Here is a 22,249-nt window from a genome sequence, read left to right on the forward strand (position 1 = left end):
GAGACTAGAAATCGAAAAGGCAGTGTTTGCAAGTAATTGCAAACTTGCACTTATTTTTGAATTGGAACATTAGTTTACATACATTTTTTTAAATATTATGGAACATTTATTTTGATAATCGAAAATAAACTTTTAACTTCTAATTAATTAATATATATTTTTTTATTTTAAAAGCAGCGTGTGTGGCATTTTTATATATTTTATTTTATTAGGCAATGCAACAAGGTTGTGATTGCTATACAGTAATAAAATGCATTGAATACAATATTAAATAAACATGATTAAGGTCAATTGAGGATTATATCAATACGAATAACTTAATTAATATAAGCTGCTTTACATACTTCATTATAAATACTATGTTTAACACGCGAACAGTTGTAATTCAATAAACCTTTCATCTGAAGGCAACATATCGTTACAAATACAATGATATGAGGACACATTTTATTAGACTTTGAACCAATAAAACTTGATTAAGTTTTATAGGAGGAATAAAAGTGGCGTGTGAAACATTGGGAACATTCCTAGTAGGCGATGTCCTCGTAAAATTTATGTTTCAGTATTATTATAGGCTCAACTACTGTCTCAAATATTTTTACATCGATCGACAAGTTCAAAAAGCAAGCCGAGCGTCAAAACAACAATTGCAGAAAGAAGGGGAGCTTCTTCCCCTAGCGGTATTCATCCGGGAAAATTGCCCGGTGATGCCCGCTTTATTTAGAAAAGAATCTTTCCAAAGGCTTTTTTTATGTTATTATTCTTGTTTAGTAACTAATCACCTAAACCCTTTCACAAAAATTAATACGAGCATGAAAATATTGAGTGGATAAATAATTCTTTTGACAAGCTTTGTTATGATCATAGATAAAGGTTGATTTTTGCCTCAGGCTTGAATCTTTTAATGGAAAATCCCTACAATATGATTGTGTCGAGCTTTATGTAAAATATTATATAAATATCATATTTTTTTTATCTTATAACTTTTATTAAAATAAATTATTTTAAGTTACTACATTAGTTTAGGTATTCGTAATCCCATTGATGCTAATTATTTTGATTCAAAACAAATTAACGAATAACAATAAATAAGACCGTTTCATTAAAATTTCAATTTACGTATATATCGACATGCTTAGAATACATATGTAAAGTAAAAATCTTCTCAAATTTCCCATCAATCACGGACTTATTATAATCAGCAGATATTTTTATCAGAACGAACAAGAAGATTTCTTGGAAAAGTCTGCATTACATGAATAATGCATACAACATGGCGTCTATTGAACGGTATGATCGCCTACGCGCTATTGTTACGGGACCGTTGCGCCATTTCTTCCACAATAGCTTTGTCCTTTACATGCTCTTATGTAACGTAGCTTAACTTTCAAGATAAAAAGCAAACATTTAGGTTAATAGCTCGAAGAGATCATGATTTTGTGAATGTGCCATTTTTTTATATAAGCGCCTGTGATAATATTGTATCATATACGTACATTATTTATTTTGTAATAATAGTTAATTGAGATTTTAAATGCTAATATTTATTTTTTTTACCGTCTGTGATAGTTTAAAATTGGATTGTATGAAAGATTTTTAATTGATAATATGTCAGTGACGGTTTTGGTAACAAGCTTATTATAATAAATATAAGCTTTTAGATGTATCAAAATTTAGTGTAATTGATCGACCTTGCTTGTGATTAGAAAAATCCCTTCCTGTTCCTAAATCGACATCCCTTAAGCGTAACCTTCGAATATATAATAGGAGAATTTTTCAAGTAGGCGTGTCTGAAATATTCTTGAGGCCGAATTTTTAGAACCTAAACTATTGCTCCTTGTTTTTTGATATTTTAAGTAAAAATAGATACTTTTAACGACAACAAGGTATCATAAAATAATCATATATTTTACTCATATTATGTTATGTCACGGGTTCGTTTTCTGCTTTGATAACATTTGTATTACACATGTCGGTTAAGCTTGATTGGAGCCTTCATGTTTATCTTGAGATAGGCTCCAAACAAGCTTCGTTTTATTTATATATTTTGTTTCATACAACTCTGACTTTAAACTTTTGTACTAGTTTCATAGCTATTGTCCACACCACTGCGCCATATTTTCTCATATAGAATCTGGTGATTATTATATAACATGTGTTTTTACTTTGAGAACACACTTTTTGTGTCGAAATTTCACAAGATATTTACATACATATATTAGTATAAACTCATCTCTATATAAGTTCTCTTTCTATCGATAGCGTAAAATTATACGATAAGAATGATTTTTGAATTCTCTGGTCCAGATCACCAAACATATGTTACACATTCGTATTTTGGCTCTGAATTGACAGCGGCCCTTATTAAACTGTCGCCAATCTTGTCCAGAGCGTGCAAACTGCTGACAACATAAAAAATAACAGGCTCATAAAAGTGTATTGTGCCTCTCGAGGCCTCGGCTCATTATGTGTGTATAATATTACTGCTCAATTACAACCGCTGCTGTTATTAAACTTTTCAGTATATTAATGAATGATTTTTCGTTGATTTACGTTGGAATTGGATACGATTGGAATTAACCTTGGTGTAAAAATGGTTTCGATTTAGAATCTACACATATATTTTCTATATCAGCTTTTTTATCTTTGTGATTTCTACGGAATTGCAATTACACGGGTAAAACTTTAGGGTTGAAACAGAAGTAAAAAAAAGTGTGTACATGAATCAACTTTTACCTAAAATTTATACTATTTCAATAATATATTTACTTATTTCTTTAAAATTTAACTTGATAAATTTTATATTTTAAATTAAAATTAATAAGTTTGTAAAAATTAAAACACTACTACTTTTTATTTTTTTAATACTTTCTTGGATTATTTATATAAATAGAGTTTCTAGTGCAATAATTAAATTCAAAATATTGACGTAGTGATCATGTCTAACTATAAATTTAGGTAAAGTTAAACAATTTTTATTATTTAAATAGCTCAGGCACAAAAATTTAACAAGGGCAGTTATAATGCTGGTTTTATAAAATTTTCTATAAAACATGCAGTAAAAGTCTGTTCATTTATTTCATTAAATATTGTCCTTTTAGAGGTAAAGCAGATTACAATCCTAATATTCTTAGTATGTTTAGTAAAGTAAGTTTTACATAGCTACGAGCGATTGTTTTCATGTATCCGGTGCCGTCACATGCACTCACTGAAATACGGAAAAATTTATTATTATTGTTGTCATCGTTGTCAACTTGCGGTGGTTTAGCATCGTAGAAAACACAAGAAATGAAATCAACAATGATTTAAACTGAAATTTACGGAATTTTTTCAAAGCTTTTATAATATTTATAAAAAAATCAACAATGGTGCATATTTACGATATACATTACGATAAATTTTACATTTTAAAAATACAACGGTACAGATATTTTTAATTCAGGATTTAAGATAATTATTTTTGACTAGAGGTCGTCTAGTGGTCGAAATTCGGCCATTATTAATTTAAATCATAAGTTTGAACGTTTTTATCTATATTTATTATTATTATTATTACCTATTCTCAATTATAATCGTAATATAATTCGTTATTATAATCTATTCTCAATTTGATGTCAGACTTTAACAATAAACAAAAGGGTATATATGCGTGTGTGTGTCTCAAATACATGGTAAATATGTATAATATTTTTTAATATTAATTTAATGTAAATTTTATATATAATTAAAAAAAAAACTCAATATAAATTATAAGTGTGCAAATTTTCATACTTCTCCGTCCGTGTAATTTCCGTAAAAAGGGGTACAAAGTTTTTGCTTCACGTATTAATATATAAATATAAATATCGTTGCTAATTTTATTAATCAATTAATTATATATTTTTAATTAATAACTTTTTCGTTTATAATGTATGTGTTAGTATTTTGAAATTTATAAAGATAAAGCTGGTAGTATTTTCGAGATACCGAAGAAACAAGATCCGCCTGCATCGCCACATACCCAAATATCGTTTTGTAAAGAATTGAAGAGGATGGGTGGCTATTCAAAATAATGAGCCTTCAAAAGTCTTGACGAACTTGGTCATCACACGTGACGGGTAATCATTACTATTTTTATAGACTATCAATCAATACTCATTTTTTGGAAAATAATAAAATAATGTGACTGTCAATATCAAGTCATATTCTCTATTATATATAAGTATATGTAGCATCCCAATGCCGGACACAGGCCTGTTTCTCCATCTAGGAGACGGATTGGAGCTTGATCCACCACGCTGATAAATAAATAAATAAATATATTATTATTTAATTTTAGGTATTTATGGTAACAACCGGGTGGGAAGACCCACAAGGACAGATACCCGAAGCGGAAAGAAATATTTGTACAAATATTCATCCCGAGCGGAAATCGAACCCGCAAATCGTTGCTGTTTTAGGCGACTACTTGAACCACTACACCAGAGCGTTTCTTACTAATATTCTTAAATTCTATTATTTTACTAGCGACCTGCCCCGGATTCTCACGGGTGCAATGCTGATACTAAATATACTACAGAATATCTTTATTTATAGTGTGTAGCTAGCTTATAGCATGGTTATTAACATAATAATAACAACATTAGATTACACGTTGTAACAGAATGTGTTGAAGAAACAAAGGTTCACTGCTCGTTCCCCGTAGGTAACAGCGTGATAATATGTAGCTTATATGTTGACCCGACTTCTTAACAATATTCGTGCCAAATTTGAAGTAAATCCATGCAGTACTTTTTGAGTTTATCCCGGACATACATACAGACAAACAGACAAACAGACAAAAATTCTAAAAACTATATTTTTGGCTTCGGTATCGATTGTAGATCACACCCCAAGTATTCTTTAAAAAAAATATTCAATGTACAGTTTTGACTTTCCTACCATTTTATTATATGTATAGATAATTTTGTAGTGCCTACTTCATTGTAAAGAGCAACATAAGCTAAATAAATAAGAATCTAATTAAAGGTTAAAGTTTACATAACACAAATACAAACGGCCATACCACCGCTATGTTCAGCTGTATGGCTTGTATAATTTATTGAAAACTATTTTAATTAGGAAAGTTACGTTTTAAAAATGCTTATGAAACTTACTTGAATGAAGTAATTTTTTAATTTTGTATTTGATTCATACTACATTAAAATTTGTACAAATTGATTTGAATGTTTTCTTTTGTTTCGTTCGCCTCAACACGGGTAGATCACTCGCTCACTCAGCGGGACTTTATACTGCATAGGAGTCCGCTGGCTTTGTTGTATTCAATTATTTTCAAAGGTAAATAGAATTGAGTTTTCTTCAAAATCTATTGAACAATGACAGAACTAAAGCTCAAAAGTAATATGGAATTCTTTAGTTTTATGTACAAAGTTCTACTAGCTCTTCATTTAAATACATTTATTTCAAAACAATTTTTAATATCATATCAAAAATCGACCGTTCCAGCGGGGATCGAACCTGCATACTTACCGTGCCGGTGCTTTAGCCAATTAAGCTATGGAACGATGTAACCGCTAGATTGAGTTTTTGATATGATATTAAAAATTGTTTAGAATTGTAATTGTTAAAAATAAATCATACGAATTACATTTATTTCGTTATTTGCCATGAAAATATGTTGTTGTCAGGTTAATGTATTAAGAAACTACTGGTAAAAAGTAGGCACTATATATATATGGTCAGTACTGGTCAGCTGGTTGTCGGCTATTATGAAAATGGTTTTTTTTTTCAATTAAGTTTATCCTATCACCAATCATCAATACATGTATGAGTAATAAAAACGTAACGGGTCGCTATCTGTACATTTAAGATATATGAGAAAAAATATTATTGGGACCCTTTATCAACGCAAATAGCACCCAAAGCAATGATTGTTAGAATTTTTTCTTTTTCTCTTTAATTTTCCAGTAAAAACAAATTTACGTTACCGAAAATGATATTTGAGAAAAATAATGTTAAAATAAGCTGTTATTTTAAAACGTTGTCTCTAGAGACTATTTCCTAGTTTTACACTACTTCCTATATCCTTTTGAACAATTCATCATCGTATAAGTAGTTTTCAAGTTATATTTTGACACTACCGTTATTCATACGAACGAGGACGAATTCGAAGTGTTCAGAAAGAGATACGTCTCAACGGAGACTGGATGATATTCTCTATAAAGTAGAGTTTAGATGTGTTTGATAAGAAAATATTATTTAATGAAGGAAATTAAGTAATAATAATATAGGAAAAGTACAAGATTTAACGCAAATGTCTGTTGATATTAACATTAATACTTTGGATATTTAAGATATTAACTGAGGTAGGGCACATCGGGAAATTTCCTGCTCAAAATATAAAACAGACTGACTGGAGTAGTACCTCGACCTTACAGAAGATCACAGCTAAATAATAGTATTTTCAAGCAGTTGTGTGGTGAGTAACCTTACTCACCGACCAGAGCTTCTGGAGGGACTTGGGGGTAGGATCGGCAACGCGCTTGCGATGCTTCTAGTGTTGCTGAAGGTGCTACGGTAATCACGTACCATTAGGCGAGCCATACGCTTGTTTTACCGACCAAGTTATATTATAAAAAAAAAACGCGATTTATTTTCTTTTGCTGCTGCATAAAAAAATTTACACTTAGAATCATAAGTATATAGGTACATAGTTTGTTGTTGTTGGTTCTGTTGTATTTTGTTGATTATGAACAATTATTAAAAAATTAAATCATGTAAAACAGTATCGCAACACTGAAATTATTTATGGTCCTAAAGATTTTCTGTAAATATTTACGGTTTCTGTTGCCAAATAGATTATATACATATACGAGTATGTAAATTAAGCAAAACCCTTAAAACGGCTATCCTAGTAACTAAACAAATAAGGAAATAACAATAAGTTGTCTAAATTAAGGTTTTTAGTAGTTGCGACAATTTAAAGTTGATTTTTCCACCAAATAGAATTTGAATTTTTTATAGCATAACAATTACTTATCGTGTATTATACGTACGCACATATATATTAAACAACAAACAGGCTTTAGTAAGGTTGGTCAGAAGAGGCCAATAAAAAGAATCTTTAGTTTGACCGCAGTCATGAGGCTTCCTTCTTATGTTACAGTTTAGTAAAAATAGATTTTATTTTGTTTACTTGCTATTCGCTTGTAATTTGAGATTGCTAATGTTAATACATTGTACATTGTATTGTTAATACATTGTCATAACAAAGTAAAATTTGGTGCATGTGTTTTTCGTTTTATTTTTTATAAATTATGAAAAATATTCCCTTAAGTTTAAATGTTTAAAATGTATGTTTTATTAAAAAAATTAAAGGTTAAAAACATAAACCTCGTTTAACTAAATTATCAGGCAATTCTGTAGTATTTGTGCTCGTATTTCTCATTTTTGCTGTTCGTTTTGAAACAGGGTAACAAACAATACGACTAATAAAAAATACGAATTATGACGTAATGCTTTTTAAATCTTTCAAGATAGCCGGTAAAACATGTCTTCGTTTCGTTTCTATATATGAAATCCTTAGTTTACGACCACGCTTCCTGACCTAGTTGCGAATAGTCGCGGGAACAGGAAAGGGTTTACGGTTTTCAATATTTGTTATCCAGTATGTATGACTATTTCTATATCTTATGGGAATAGTTCGTTTTATAGGAAGAGCTCACTGGTGTCTCTTAGATGTAAAACTATATTTTTGACCTATTTTTATACATATTTTAAGAACAGTAAGCAGTTTAGATATTAAGGTTTCTTATATAATATGTCATAACCTTTTCAGAGAATAATCTGCTTTAGCGAGTGGAATCCAATTTGCCTTCAGTGTTGTGGGCTTGTGTGGCTTCGACCGCAGCCTGATAATTGACACCGAAGTCACAGCCGCGGTCGTAATAGCTATTACAGACGACAGCATCGTCATGCAAAAACATCAAATTACAACACGTCGCCGCCCAGAATATCCAATCTCCTAAATGCTTTATTACTATTGTTCCGACGATTTTGACTACCAATAAAAATAACGTAATTCACGGTCTCAATAGCGTGGTCTTATAGGTTTAGTTTAGAAAGTTGGCATCTTGTCCGTAGCGGTTATTTCGAGTTCCTTACATAGGTTACCGGGTGCCGGCTGAACAAAAAGAAGGTTCTATTTAACGGGAAACGATTCGGAAAAAAGCGTTCTGAGTCCCAGAGCCAAGAACCGGATTACTGTGGCCAGACTGAAAAACAAATCTACTACGATTTACGTACCGTAAACTCGTTACGCGATGTGAACGAGGCGAGTTCGTGAACAAGGAGCGAATCATAGTGTATCTTGTTGCGATTATAGGACGGTTGAAATCGGGTTAAACGGGAGCCGACAGATATACGTTCAGTGCGTAGACGGGTCGGCGAGAGAGAGGCGAGCTTATACGCTGACTATACAGAGGTTCGCAGGTTCAGTCGTAAGAAGTGTCGTTATCACAGTCGCTGTTCGGCAGTCGGACGGCGTGCTAGTTGCAGGGACCTCTCGCTCCCGTTGCGTGTTAAAACACTTCGGTTGAACTTTTACGAACATCGCGATCGGAAATTTGAGAGCCGGCAGCCATTTCCGATTCGTGACTGATTACGATACCCCGTGGAAAGTGAAACCGAACAACTGAGACGAGATAAAACAATTGTGTAAGGACTTTGCTTGGTGTTATATTGAGTGACTCATTGGAAGGATATTTAAAAAGTGAAATTGAACTTATTTTGGACTAGTGTCGATATCAACGCAGTTTTGTAATAAAAACTGTGTCTGACTATTGAAACTTGGTTGCATTTTCATTTCCTTATACGGTAAGTGTATTTTCAGTAAATTTTTTAAATCGTATAAATATAGTTTATATAATTATTATTTTTATCGGTCATGGTGTTTTTTTTAGAAAAAATGCATTAAAGTGATGAAATGCAAATTGCTTTTGAGATGATAAATTTTTTTGGTTGAAAACAGGGGAGCCACTTTAAGTATTCATGAGTAAAAATGTAAAATGAAATATCATTAAGTCGGCGCTGTGCTCTGTTACGCTATGATTTTTTAAAGCGAAAACAGCTTTATTAGCATTTAACTTACTTTTAGGGGTGAATATAGATCACAATGTAATGGCTTCAAAGCCTAAATGACATTCTGTATTACATTAAAGGGTATTAGTGAAGTCTATACGCGAAATAAAAGTATAATTTATGTTGTTCCGTTCGGAGGGTTATGATATTTCGAAATTGGCGTAATTTTCTCTTTGTTACGTGACTGTATCAACAGTATCGAAATCAATTTTTAATGCTATTTAAAGATAAATAGTAGAGATAATCGATTACTCATAAAAAGCTTTGATTCCGAATTCCAGTCTATTACATCGATTGTCGTTCAAAATCGAGTAATATTTGTTTGGTAATCTTATATGATACACTGGATTTGTTTTACATATTACGAGTATATACTGAATTATGTGTCATCATCAGTTTTATATTAAACATTTATATTTTATTTTTGTATAATTATCAAAATTTAATCCATATTTTTGTCGGCTATTACCTATGAACGAATAATATTATTTTCTAATATTCAAATCAATTATAATCCTTCATAACTAACTTACTTTAGTTAGCACGTGATGCCTTTGACATAACAAAGGGCTTTAGTAAAATATGCTAATATTCGGAACTGTAGGTTCGTGTTGGTCCTATTCTTAACATAAAGATATCAAGCAAACTTGACTTGATGGTAATTAAATCAATTTAACTTTGAATTAGAATTGGCGTTAATAATATTTATTAGAATGACATAATTAAATAGTTTTATGTAAATTTGTTATGTGGTGGTTGGATTGGGTTATTACGTCATCTTATATATTAAATTCTCGTGTCACAATGTTAGTTACAATACTCCTCCGAAAAGGCTGGACCGATTTTTATGAAATTTTGTGTGCATATCGGGTAGGTCTGAGAATCGGCCAACATCTATTTTTCATCATTACAACCTATACAGTCCACTGCTGGACATAGGCCTCCACAAGTTTACGCCAAAAATAACGTGAACTCATGTGTTTTGCCCATAGTCACCACGTTGGGCAGGCGGAATGGTGACCGTAGTACTGGCTTTGTCGCACCGACGACGCTGCTGCCCGTCTTTGGCCTGTGTATTTCAAAGCCAGCAGTTGGATGGTTATCCCGCCATCGGTCGGCTTTTTAAGTTCCAAGGTGGTAGCGGAACTGTGTTATCCCTTAGTCGCCTCTTACGACACCCACGGGAAGAGAGGGGGTGGCTATATTCTTTAGTACCGTAGCCACACAGTACTATTTTTCATACTCCTAAGTTATAAGAGGGTGGGGGATTAAGGGGGTTAATAATATATATGGCAAAACAACGTTTGCGGGCTCATCTAGTTAGATAGTAAATTTCTATTAGAGTTTTTGCAGTCAATCAAAACATTTACGTATTAGTGGAAAAGAGCATCAGATTCTTTCATAATCAAATTTTATTAATCCAACTAACCTGGCGAACTTCGTATCGCCTTATTTTTTTCTTAAATAGGTATAATAATTACATATTTCAAAATAAAATATAGACTATCTTTCAAGTTGGATCAAATTGCACACAATGTGCAAATATTAAAATCGATGAGAATGGAGTCCATCGCGTGACAAACAACGTGACGCGTAATTTGTATAATATATAAAGATTAAAGCAAACTATTATTTAAATCAAATCAACTTCTCTTTTTTTTATGTCACTAGGTCGGCAAACAAGCGTACGGCTCACCTGATGGTAAGAGATTACCGTAGCTTATAGACACCTGCAACACCAGAAGCATCGCAAGCGCGTTGCCGACCCAATCCCCAATCCCCTCAGGAGCTCTGGCCACCTTACTCACCAACAGGATCACAATCCTGCTTGAAAACAGTATTATTTTGCTGTGATCTTCTGTAAGGTCGAGGTACTACCCCAGTCGGGCTGCTCCATATTTTGAGCTGGAAATTCCTTAAAGTCCTGAAGTGCAGAAGTCCTCCTTTTTGCTAGACATTACCAAATCAATTTTAATAAGGGAATTCTCACACATTTTTGTTTTCCATTTAGTATTTTGAGGCAACCACTTTTATGGGCGTTATAGGTACTTTGTAAGACGAAATGTGTTTTGGTTTTTTATTATTCGTTGTATTGAACCAGTTTGGTACCATCATATGTCTGTTCAGATGATATTTCTAAGAAGACCAGCAGTCTTTTTTTGCTTATTACTTCTTCGTACGTATTATACTGGTTACATTGTACTCGATAATGAAATAGAGATAGCAATCAATAAATTATCTACGCACGTGTCTCGCGAACATGATATTACAAGATCAATTGCTGCTTTCATTATAAAACGTAAGAAGAGAGTTGCTAAGATGATTAATATTGAATATCATAGGCTAATAACGCCTTGTTTTGAGCTTCGTATTTAATCGTTATTAAAGTAGTGTAAAATTATTACCATTGCATGTAATATATTTGGTTTAGATAATCATATTAAATATAATTACTAGTCAACTATGTATTTATTTTATAATGAAACAATTTTTTCGGATATTTTACAGCAACCATGGTCACGGGAGGAGTTCTCCGTTCTCCAAAAAAGTTGTTACATTTATACCTAATGAGTGAATTTCGCGTAAACATTAGACAAAAATATATTTAATTATATTTATTTTTCTGAAATTTTTTCAATATATTCTGAATGGAGCTCTATTAGGTACTTATTTTTAAGTTTTAAGAGTAGTCGTTGCATTTTTCCTTTACAAAGTGCACCTTTAGATGGTTGAATATAGTAAGCGCTTCCTATAAAAGTAAACTTGAAAGTACGATAAAGTTTTTAAAGCTTACGCTTAAATATTGTTTTTAAACTAAACTATCGTCGAAATATTGATCATAAAAAAGTCATATAGCTATAAAAGACTGTTACGATTTCACAATAATTACCAATAAAAAAAGATATAATAAAAATCGTTAATAGCCAAAAAATATTCTCGTATATTACTTTATCTACAGCGGAAGATTTTTGAGTTTAACGACTCTTTCATACAGACCCCATGATATTGTAATAATTAATGGTAGGATTTTGGATACGCATTGAAAATATTAGATAAGACATTGTTAGTTTTCGCGTGTCTTTTAGTATTGATAAAATCTGTATGTCATGTCATGTCATATGTATGTCATAATTTTTGGTAAAAAATCGTTTTGAACATTTCCATCTTAATCTTGAATCATGAGAATAGCAAGTGAGAAGTGAGCAAGGAGTGAAAAATTTACTAACCGTTAGTTTTCTCGTTCATTTTTTTATTGCTCTGAAATCAAAAACTCTTTTTATTATAATAAACAAAGTATAATATGTTTGCATGTTGTAATAACAAATACGTAATTTAATAAAATACATTATAATGAATACCATTGTATATTTCAATGTACAGATATGGACGTGTCTCTATACAGACATATTTATATCATAATTCGAGCTTATAAGTTAGTTTGGTAAAGTTTGAAAACTATACAACCACATAGTTTTGTTATCTTTTAATTGTTTATTAAATAATGCGGGATATTGACGATTGAATTAGGGAATTTTATGATCAATCATGTTTGTTGGTATAGCTGTCAGTGCTCGGTCGCTATTCTAATGATAAGTAGTAATTGATTGAACAGTGAATATGGTAATTCAATTATTATGAAATGGTTAAATTATATTACGTAGAGTCGACATAATATGATTATGACGCGGTTTAAAACGCATATCAAATATGACACTATCCCAAATAGATTAAAAAAAAACACAAACATAAAAATGAATAATTAAATTCGGTAACACAATAACCTATACACCTATAGGTATAATTGTTGGCAAATGTGGGTGGGTGACTCACATATAATAGCATGCCAAAACACAAGTCTAAATTGATTACAATAGCTTGTATAATATTGATAATAGTTTATAATACAACAGACAGGTTCTGCATTTACCAAAATAGTAATTCAGGTTGAGACAATGTGTTACTAAAACGGTATAACAATAGTATGACATAATACATTTAAATAAAAATATAAAATGATTTTTAAGATTTTAAACCAAAAATTGCTTTACGATTTTATACTTGCGTATAAGACAACCTGGCTTGCAATAGTCACGAAAAATACGATCACGATCGCCATAATCTATTTTTGCTTCGATTTTGCATCACTAAACAAAACTTTTGAGTAAGACCTCCAAATATTCGCTTACAAAATGATTGGTTCAGCAACGCGTAGCGGTATTATAGTTAATGTGCTTTATGAAAGGTGTACCACCCTTTTGCAATAAAAGCGAGTTATTAAATATATGCGAGTAATTATAAATCTTTTATTAAGAAACTCTTCACGGTCAGTTCATCAGGTTATTACTTTATGAGAATAATTTCAGTTACAAATGCATTTTTAAATGTTGAAAGTTTTGAACAGATATTTTTTTTTTATTAATCGTCTTTTTGGTAAACATTGGGTGTGTAATCGTAACTATTGGTCTGTATTTTAATACTCATGTTACAAATTGAAAATGACGTACCACGTTTAGTTTTGTAACAAAAATATTTTAGTTATGCGCCGTAAATAAACGTGTGAGTACTTTTTGAAATTCCGTATAAAGACGTTGCAGAAAGGACAACTAATATTAAGACTTCGCTGTCCGTCTATCCTTCAATCACTCCTGCTGCATGTTTGGAACCGTTATACGAGAAAAAAATTATACACGTATTTACAGTAGTAAAGTATTTTTGAATATCATATCATGACACGGTCAGTCGGAGACGGTCAGTCGGAGACGCGGGTTCGATCCCCGCTGGAGCGGTCAATTTTTGATATGATATTCAAAAATGTTTAGAATTCCTAATGTGTGGGTAACACAAAAATAAAAATTGTACATAGTAGTAAAGTATATTTAAAGTAACAGTTAAAAATAAAGTTAAATGTAATCGGTGTTATATAAATTTGTTCGTTAAAAAAACCTTGTATGTATATTGGAACGAATATTTTTTTATGCTATTTACAATTAGTTATTTTAAGTAAATGAAAATATTAGTTTATGTGATAAAAATTAAATTTTTACTTAAATTATATACAGTAGTAAAGGTATTAAACATAATAACGATATAACTACTTCCTGAATGATTTTTTTTATGTCACTAGTTTGGCAAACAAGCCGTACGCCGTACGGCTCACCTGATGGTACGCGATTACCGTAGCTTATAGACACCTGCAACACCAGAAGCATCGTAAGCGCGTTGCCGACCCAATCCCCAATCCCTCCAGGAGCTCTGGTCACCTTACTCACCAACAGGAACACAATACTGCTTGAAAATAGTATTATTTTGCTGTGATATTCTTTCTGTAAGGTCGAGGTACTACCCCAGTCAGGCTGCTCCATATTTTGAGCAGGAAATTCCTGCTGTGCCCTACCATACTACCATTAAGACATAGGTTTAATATAATAACATTTACATTATTATTACACCTATTTTATATCATTTGACTATACTGCTTCTTGTAAATATGATTCATATTAAAAAAAATCGTATGTGTTATAAATCTGACATGTGATAAAAATCGAAACCAAAATCACAAAGTTTGTTTATTTAAGTAGGCTTCAATGGCACTTTTGAATCTTTATTGTACGAAATATTTTGCATAATGACGATTAATAGTCGTTAAAAAATAATCATATTTACAGTGAATCTATCACTGATTCGGAATGTAGACGAGGAACTCAAAAGATATGACATAGATGTTGTCGCACTCGTAGTTTATAACCCACAGGACTTTTTTTCTCTTTTCTTCTTTCTACGAGTTCTGGTGACACGTGAGCAAAATTATGAGGCATGCCTAATTTTTTTTTGTAATAATATAAATTAACTATAAAACCATCAAACAAAGAAAATGTAATAGGTTTGCTTATTTTCGTGTATTCCAGAACTCTAATAACTGCAAGCACCCAAGTTATAATTGATGGATGTGTTGGTGAGTTATTGCTTAGCCGAAAAATAAAATGTATTTTATTTCGATGAGACGCCTAGAAGGGGACTAATACGCGAAAAATGGTTTCCACTTTTCTTCGTTATCACTAAATAAAAGCCCTCAGTTTGCGCGATCGCAATTTCTTTGCTAAAATAAGCCACATTTTAGACAACATTTTAAATAATTATAATTAAAGAGCATTTTTGCCTTTTTATATTTTTTATACACTAAAGTTTATAATTTATACGTCAAACAGTATATTTGTTTTGTGGTAAACTCATTTATCATGAAAATCATAGACCAAATGATCATATAAGTGTAAAAAAATATTTTGTTTAAAAGTTTTTCGATGTTGATCGATTATGAGGCTCACGGTCAATTTACGTTCAGTCGAGTTACGAATTTCTTTAAGTATGTTATAAAAAGTACAATATTTTCCGAATCGCTTAAGCCTGTTATATCCCACTACTGGGCATAGGCCTCTTTTCTCAAATCCAAGGAGAAGGATCAGAGCTTAATCCACCACGCTGCTCCAATGCCGGTTGGCGGATTTTCCGAATATTAATAAACTATACCGAAGCACTTTATATATGTGGTGCCATGCAACTGGTATCGAGTTCAATTGATGGTCACTTTTTAGAAGGGCGCGCTTTACATTATTTGTCGTGATCAGTAAATAGTCAATTACGTATTTGTTTGTTGAAACATATATATAAATATATGAGTGATAGCGTGAAGACATAGCTTATTAGTTTGTTTAAAGATAAAGTAGCGCTCTAAAAGTCAAAGAAATACTTTAAAAATTGCCATTTTCCATTATGACTTCAGTACAGATAATGACTACCAAGTAAAAAAAAATCCATCCCATATAAAAAAAAAGTTGGTTTTGAATATTTCACGAATCGAAAAATTGCACGAATATTTCGATAGCAAAACGAAACATTTTTTAAAATATAGGAACCGTTTTTTAATCAGATGTGTCGTATGAGAATCGCAATAAAAGATAATAATTTGTATATAAAATTAATCTCAGAAATGTCGGGTTGTATAACTTTGTAGATGTGCAAATGTTTCCGCGATGTAATGACAATTATCGAGACAAGATGACCGTTATGAGGCGTGTCTCAATTCGTCATGTACCGTTGCTTCGATGCCACAACGTATCATTCATAAACCTTTGTGATTAATTTTAAATTTTTAATAAACAGTTTTCTATTTTTCGACACATAAATATCTTAATAAATGTTTTAAAATTGTAATTTTAAACTAGAAATTTTATAGCACCTTCGATTTTCTGTTTGAAATCTCCCTTCACTTATATCTATTGCTATTGCGACTACGTGTGGCCTAGATGATATAAAGCGATAAGATTGCTTGTTGTATAATATTTTCTTCTGTTGAGAACAAAACCTAAGATAAATAACTACATTATACTCGTAGTACATTTTTTGCCTATTGTTTTTTTTTTAATTATGTTATTTTTCTTTCTCCTGTTCTATGTGATTCTTTGTCCCTTATTTACCAATTTATGACGTAGGATTACAATTCATACCCGGTCCCTAAGGTCTACAATGAAAATTAATTAAGAATATAGCCATGGTAATAGGTACTTATTTCATTAAAATTATAAGAAGCTGCATAGTAATAACGACTGAATAGAAACAATTATATGAAGACAATTTATAATTTTTACTTTATAATTATTTGGAGGTCATTTCCAGTCTCCATTTTATATACCTATTGAGAAAACGTACTTTTACATTTTATTACATAAACACATTCACTATCACTATATGACTATATGCTGTATAGTTATGGCAATAAAGAATATACATCTCCTCTCTCTTCCCATGGGTGTCGTAAGAGGCGACTAAGGGATAACACCGTTCCACCTTGGAACTTAAAAAACCGACCGATGGCGAGTTAACAATCCGACTGCTGGCTTTCAAATACATAGGCCGAAGACGGGCAGCAGCGTCTTCAGTGCGACAAAGCCGGCTTTGCGCTCACCAACCCGCCTGCTCAGCGTGGTGACTATGGGCAAAATAAACGAGTTCGCGCCATTTTTGGCGCGTTTTAGTTTTAATGCTGTTTCTTTTAACCGCTTACTGTAAGTGCGGTTAAGTCGAGTGGCCCTTTTCTGAACCTATTACTACATATTATATACGATTTCGTCACCCGGTTCTTCCAATTTATACTAACCCCTCTATGTGTGCAGTATACCTTACAGAGTTGAATGTTTTGTACACAGCCGCAGGCCAAGGGTAGCGATAAAACATAATTAACAATTAATAGAGATAAAATTTATTTGTATTTATCAATTCTCATGCGAATCATGTTAATATTATATTTATAATAATTGTAATTACAAAAGCCGCTGGGATTCATAAATACCGCCGATGATTTGTTAGTCAATGATGACGCTATTATAATAATCATTGATTATACAAATAAACTTATATAAAAATGTTTAAATTCGTAGTAGTATTTTATATGATATATAAAAATGATTTCTATAATGATTAGATTTTAAATTCCATTTGGACTACATCATTTCGGCCTTCAACGATGTAAACAATGCAAACTAATTTATTCAGTTAATTAATTATGCTTTGCTCTAACCGCATTGAGCATAAGTAATTTAATGAAAGTGATATTCTAAACAAAAAAGTATGATTTCGCAATGATTATCATAAATATTTATTTTAATCATGAAAATACCTAAGTTTAAATTAAACTACTTACAATGGTCCCTATGGAAAGAATCCCATAAAACACGGACAAATACAGAACAAATTCTCATACCGAGTTATAAGAATCTATCAGATCTCATAGACTCTCATAACCCTGTGCTTCATAGTATTTTTTTCTGACTGTTACAATACCTACCATATCATAAAACTTATATAATATTATTGTACTTACGAGTTACAATATTCTTAATGATATGAAGAATTTTATACTGGCTTTTAAACATTCTATTAAAATATCTGTACATATATAATAAAGCAATAAACAGAAAAATCTCATTATAAAATTACAAATAGCTAGAACTCCGCTCCGGATTCGCATGGGTTGTTATTAATCGACTTAGCTTTAATTTGCACACTATATAGTGTGGAAGTTCTGCTACACGAGTTTTTCGACTAATACAGCCATGATTTTATATAGAGTACTTAAACATATGGTACAATATACTATTGAATTATTACAATAATCCTTAATAGCGCTTCAGTAGAGTCAGAGAGCTTACTTCTCAGATTACTTGTATGGCTAGCTAAATATATATTTACTAATTTGTATAGTTACTGGTTTGTAATTGGTTATTGCACAGCTATTGATAAAATCATTATTACAATACCATCCAGTACCTTGTAAGACGGATAGTGCTCATTGACCGTAAAGATTGTTTTCTCTGCGCACGGGCAAGCTAAGAGAATTGAGTCAGGTGCGACTTTCTTCCAGCGCACAAGCGCGCTGTGTCGAATTAAACGAATTATAGCAAAAATTTTATATACCTACCTATTGCCTTAGCCATTTTGCGTTTTAAAACTCGGCCACATGTATTTTGTACGTATATTTTTTATGGTTTCGTTGTATATATTTTACTTGTATGAATTGATAAAAAGTTATTATACTCGTAAGCTCATAGACATTTTAATGATGAAAAATAATGTATTTTACTTAAAGACGCTAAAGCTAATTTATTTGCGTTTTTTTCGTAAGTTTCGTGTTGATAGTAAATAATATAAAAATAAGCACGTGATAATTTTTATTTAAAAATTCCTAAATCAAGAATAACATGGGTAATTATTTCCTCTAATCAAAGAAATTTAAAAGTAAGAAGTATAAGGAATAATGAGTTAAATAAAGTACATAGCAAAATCAAAACATTTACAACAGTTATTTTTTTAATTACGTTCCGCTAGGCTTGTAGTTGTAGGCCGCAACACCTTCTAAGTGTTGTGACACAAATCTTTTTTAATCTCTTTGGAAATTATCAAACCGTGACACATATTTCAAATTCACTTTCTAAATTTTCCAATTTCAAATCGTTACTCTATATAGATCGATAATTTTTTAACCAAATACTTTATTTAATTGAAAGCAATAATCTAAGCAGTCTTAAGTGATTTAAAACATTTTCGGGTTAGAAAGTCTATAACTTTTCATGAAAAATCGCGTTGCCTTCTAAACAAGCGAAATAAATGTACACGCTGGTGTCACCGCGTCCTCTACTTGACATATACTCGTAGCGGAAGAGTTATTTTCTTGTTCGAACCTGTTTAATAAGGAAGTTAATCATTAAGATCTATAAAACATAGACCCTATAAATAACAATGGTATGAATCACAGAATAAAAAACCATCCGATATTGAAAGTCATTACGGCTACAATCACTGATACATTTATTGTAAAGATATGGGAAGTGGTTATTAGGATTTTATTGTAGTTTTATGTTTATAGATCGCTCAATTGCTATGAAGGCCACAGTTAACACTGTTTATGGTCGTTACCTATGGTATTTTCGTGCATGTAGTGGACATAATCCCGTATTTCAGTACCTTGCATATGAACTTTAATAAGTTTCTTACCTCCGATATTAGGAAAGACGAAAACATAGCTATAAAATATGATCTTTTTAGTAATTATTTTAGTTTAAAATTAATTCAATACTAAATTTTATTTAAATGGCTTTAACAAACGATTAAATGAATCATACAGTAGTTTGAAAATAATATAAATACATATTCAAATAAACATAAATAAAATAAAAGCAATGGCGATGAGATAATAATATAAACGTTAGTTTGCGACCTTGGCGTTCACACGGAAAGTCAGATTTGAACTCACGATTCTTCATGACCTGTGTTGGTTAATAATTGAATAGAACGCTTTACAAAACACGAAATACAAAAACACAAGAGAATATATTATACAACATAATAATTGAAATACATTTATATCATATATGAAACATTTTACAGAGAAAAATATTTGATTTACCATTGCGCTAATATCGCGGATTCGTTATTCGTTACGTTTTTGTTCTTATATTTTGTACATTTCTTGATCCTCGATAGATGGGCTATACTCTGTCGGGGTTCAGGGGTCAAGAATTCCACTAGAGTCCGTTCTATGTAAAGCAGTAACAGCAGTCAAAATTAAACATTATTCATGTAGGCTTTAAATGTTTTTAAAGCCTATTTGAATCATCATTGTACAATGATATATTATGTTGATGTGAAAGTTATCACCAAATCCAAAATGTAAATTTAGATGACAAAAATTGACAACAAACTCGATGTTGTTTATATTATGTTGTTGTTTAAGTTGTGTTTATATTAAAAAAAAATCGGTTATATTTTTGCTTTATACATATTTTTTTTTTGTTTATAACTCTTAAAGAGTTACAAAAGAGGCAATTCATAATTGTGTTAATTCTATTGAATATAAATTAAATATGCGAAAAATGTTTAAAAAGATTATTATAATTAAACTATTACCGTAAAATGATAGGATACTCAGCGATGTAAGAGAAATGAAAAAGTTTTATTATAAAAGGCATCTCTAAGGGATTCACCTGCGTTACTACTTCATAAATACTAATTAGATTGGTTAACATATAGATAGGCTTCAGCTCATCTACTTTAAGTCAAGCATAATATTTTATAAGCAATTACTTAGCTCAATTAATATGTTTTACTAGCTGTACCCTGCGCCCGTTGCTACGCTTTTTTTTATTTTATTTTTTGTTCGTACCAACTCAGAAACTGTAGGCTCATGCACAGAACTTTGCTGAAGATCATGATATGATCAATGTCATGTTTACGATTCTATAAAGGACATACAGACAAACATTCATTTATATATATATATATAGATTACGCAAAACTATTTTTAAGATATCATACAGGGATAAATATAAACGTGTCATTATTCTGACACTAAAACTGTTTTAAATTTTTTAATGATAAACAGAATCTTCTGGTTTTTATTTATAAATACAGCTGTTAATAAGTTTAAGATTTAAATATAATGTATTCATTCGTAAGGAGTAGGTATTCCTACTGACGATGGAAGCGTTTATTATTTTACATAATTAGAATTGTTACTAATGGAAATATATTTTTTATAACGCACCCGACATACGTTGTTCTAATCCTAAGAACTAATCTAGAGTATAGGGAGGAAGGGAAGTGCATCCAATCCTTGGAATCAAACGTAAACCTGAACCATACAAGGATCCACTCAAAAAGATAAACAAAAAATCTGGTAGAATGGGTGACACCGCTTTGAAAGTTTCATGATTGGTTCCATGCAAAGAATAATTGTATACTCGTATAACTCAAATCTACAATACACGTAATCATAAACAGAATATGAATACACAATGTATTTGAAATAGCTGTTCAACAATATGGTATTGAATTCACAAAAATATAAAATAAACGTGAATTTGGGGGAAAATGGTAAAATACGATGGTTGTGGTGATATGTGAAAACTTATATTTACAACACAATTACATACATTGCTTCGATAAAATAACGAAGGCAAAAGTTTATTTTTACCATATTATACGTGTTATTATTTTTTATTTAACCTTTGTTCGTGGTGATATGTATTGTATTTTTGTCAATACAAAGTTATAGGTATAGTAAGTCGTCCTTTTTCAATCAACATAATATATTAAAAATAAAGATCTAAGCAATAATCTTAAATTATTACCTTTAGTTTTATACACTTAATTAAAATATAAACAAAATATGATTTTTACTAAAATTTTAGTAGCGTAGTATATATAATAATATTTATTAACAGTCGTAATTAATAAATACAACGATTAAGACGCAAATTACTCTTAATTAAAGGAAAACGTTATGCTAAAGTAAACACTAATTAATTCCTTTTTATATTCAAAATACGGCATTAACTTTCGTCGTCGTGAAAAAAAATTGTAGATATTTTATATTCACATATTTAAAACTTCGAAAGTGATTTTTTGTTATTTGATTTTTATTTACCTCTTTAATGTGATAAATTAACACGTTAATTACATTTAAATAAGTTGTTACATCAAAATAAACTATTTCAGTTTTGAAGATTACTTACCTCTATAGAAATAAAAAAAGGATGTGTTGTGATGATGTTTGTTACAGAAAATTAATAATTATATTTGA

General features: G+C 30.9%; 1 protein-coding gene across 1 annotated transcript in view; it reads left to right on the top strand.

Moving 5' to 3' along the window:
• The first annotated feature begins 8,691 nt into the window (after positions 1 to 8,691).
• LOC123657333 overlaps positions 8,692 to 22,249 on the top strand; it is a 172,288-nt gene continuing 158,730 nt past the window's right edge. The window contains exon 1 of the mRNA XM_045592900.1: positions 8,692 to 8,853. The gene's annotated coding sequence lies outside the window, so the exon portion shown is untranslated. The remainder of the gene's footprint in view (positions 8,854 to 22,249) is intronic.

Source organism: Melitaea cinxia, chromosome 10, assembly GCF_905220565.1.
Source record: "Melitaea cinxia chromosome 10, ilMelCinx1.1, whole genome shotgun sequence".
Classification (NCBI taxonomy): Eukaryota; Metazoa; Arthropoda; class Insecta; order Lepidoptera; family Nymphalidae; genus Melitaea; species Melitaea cinxia.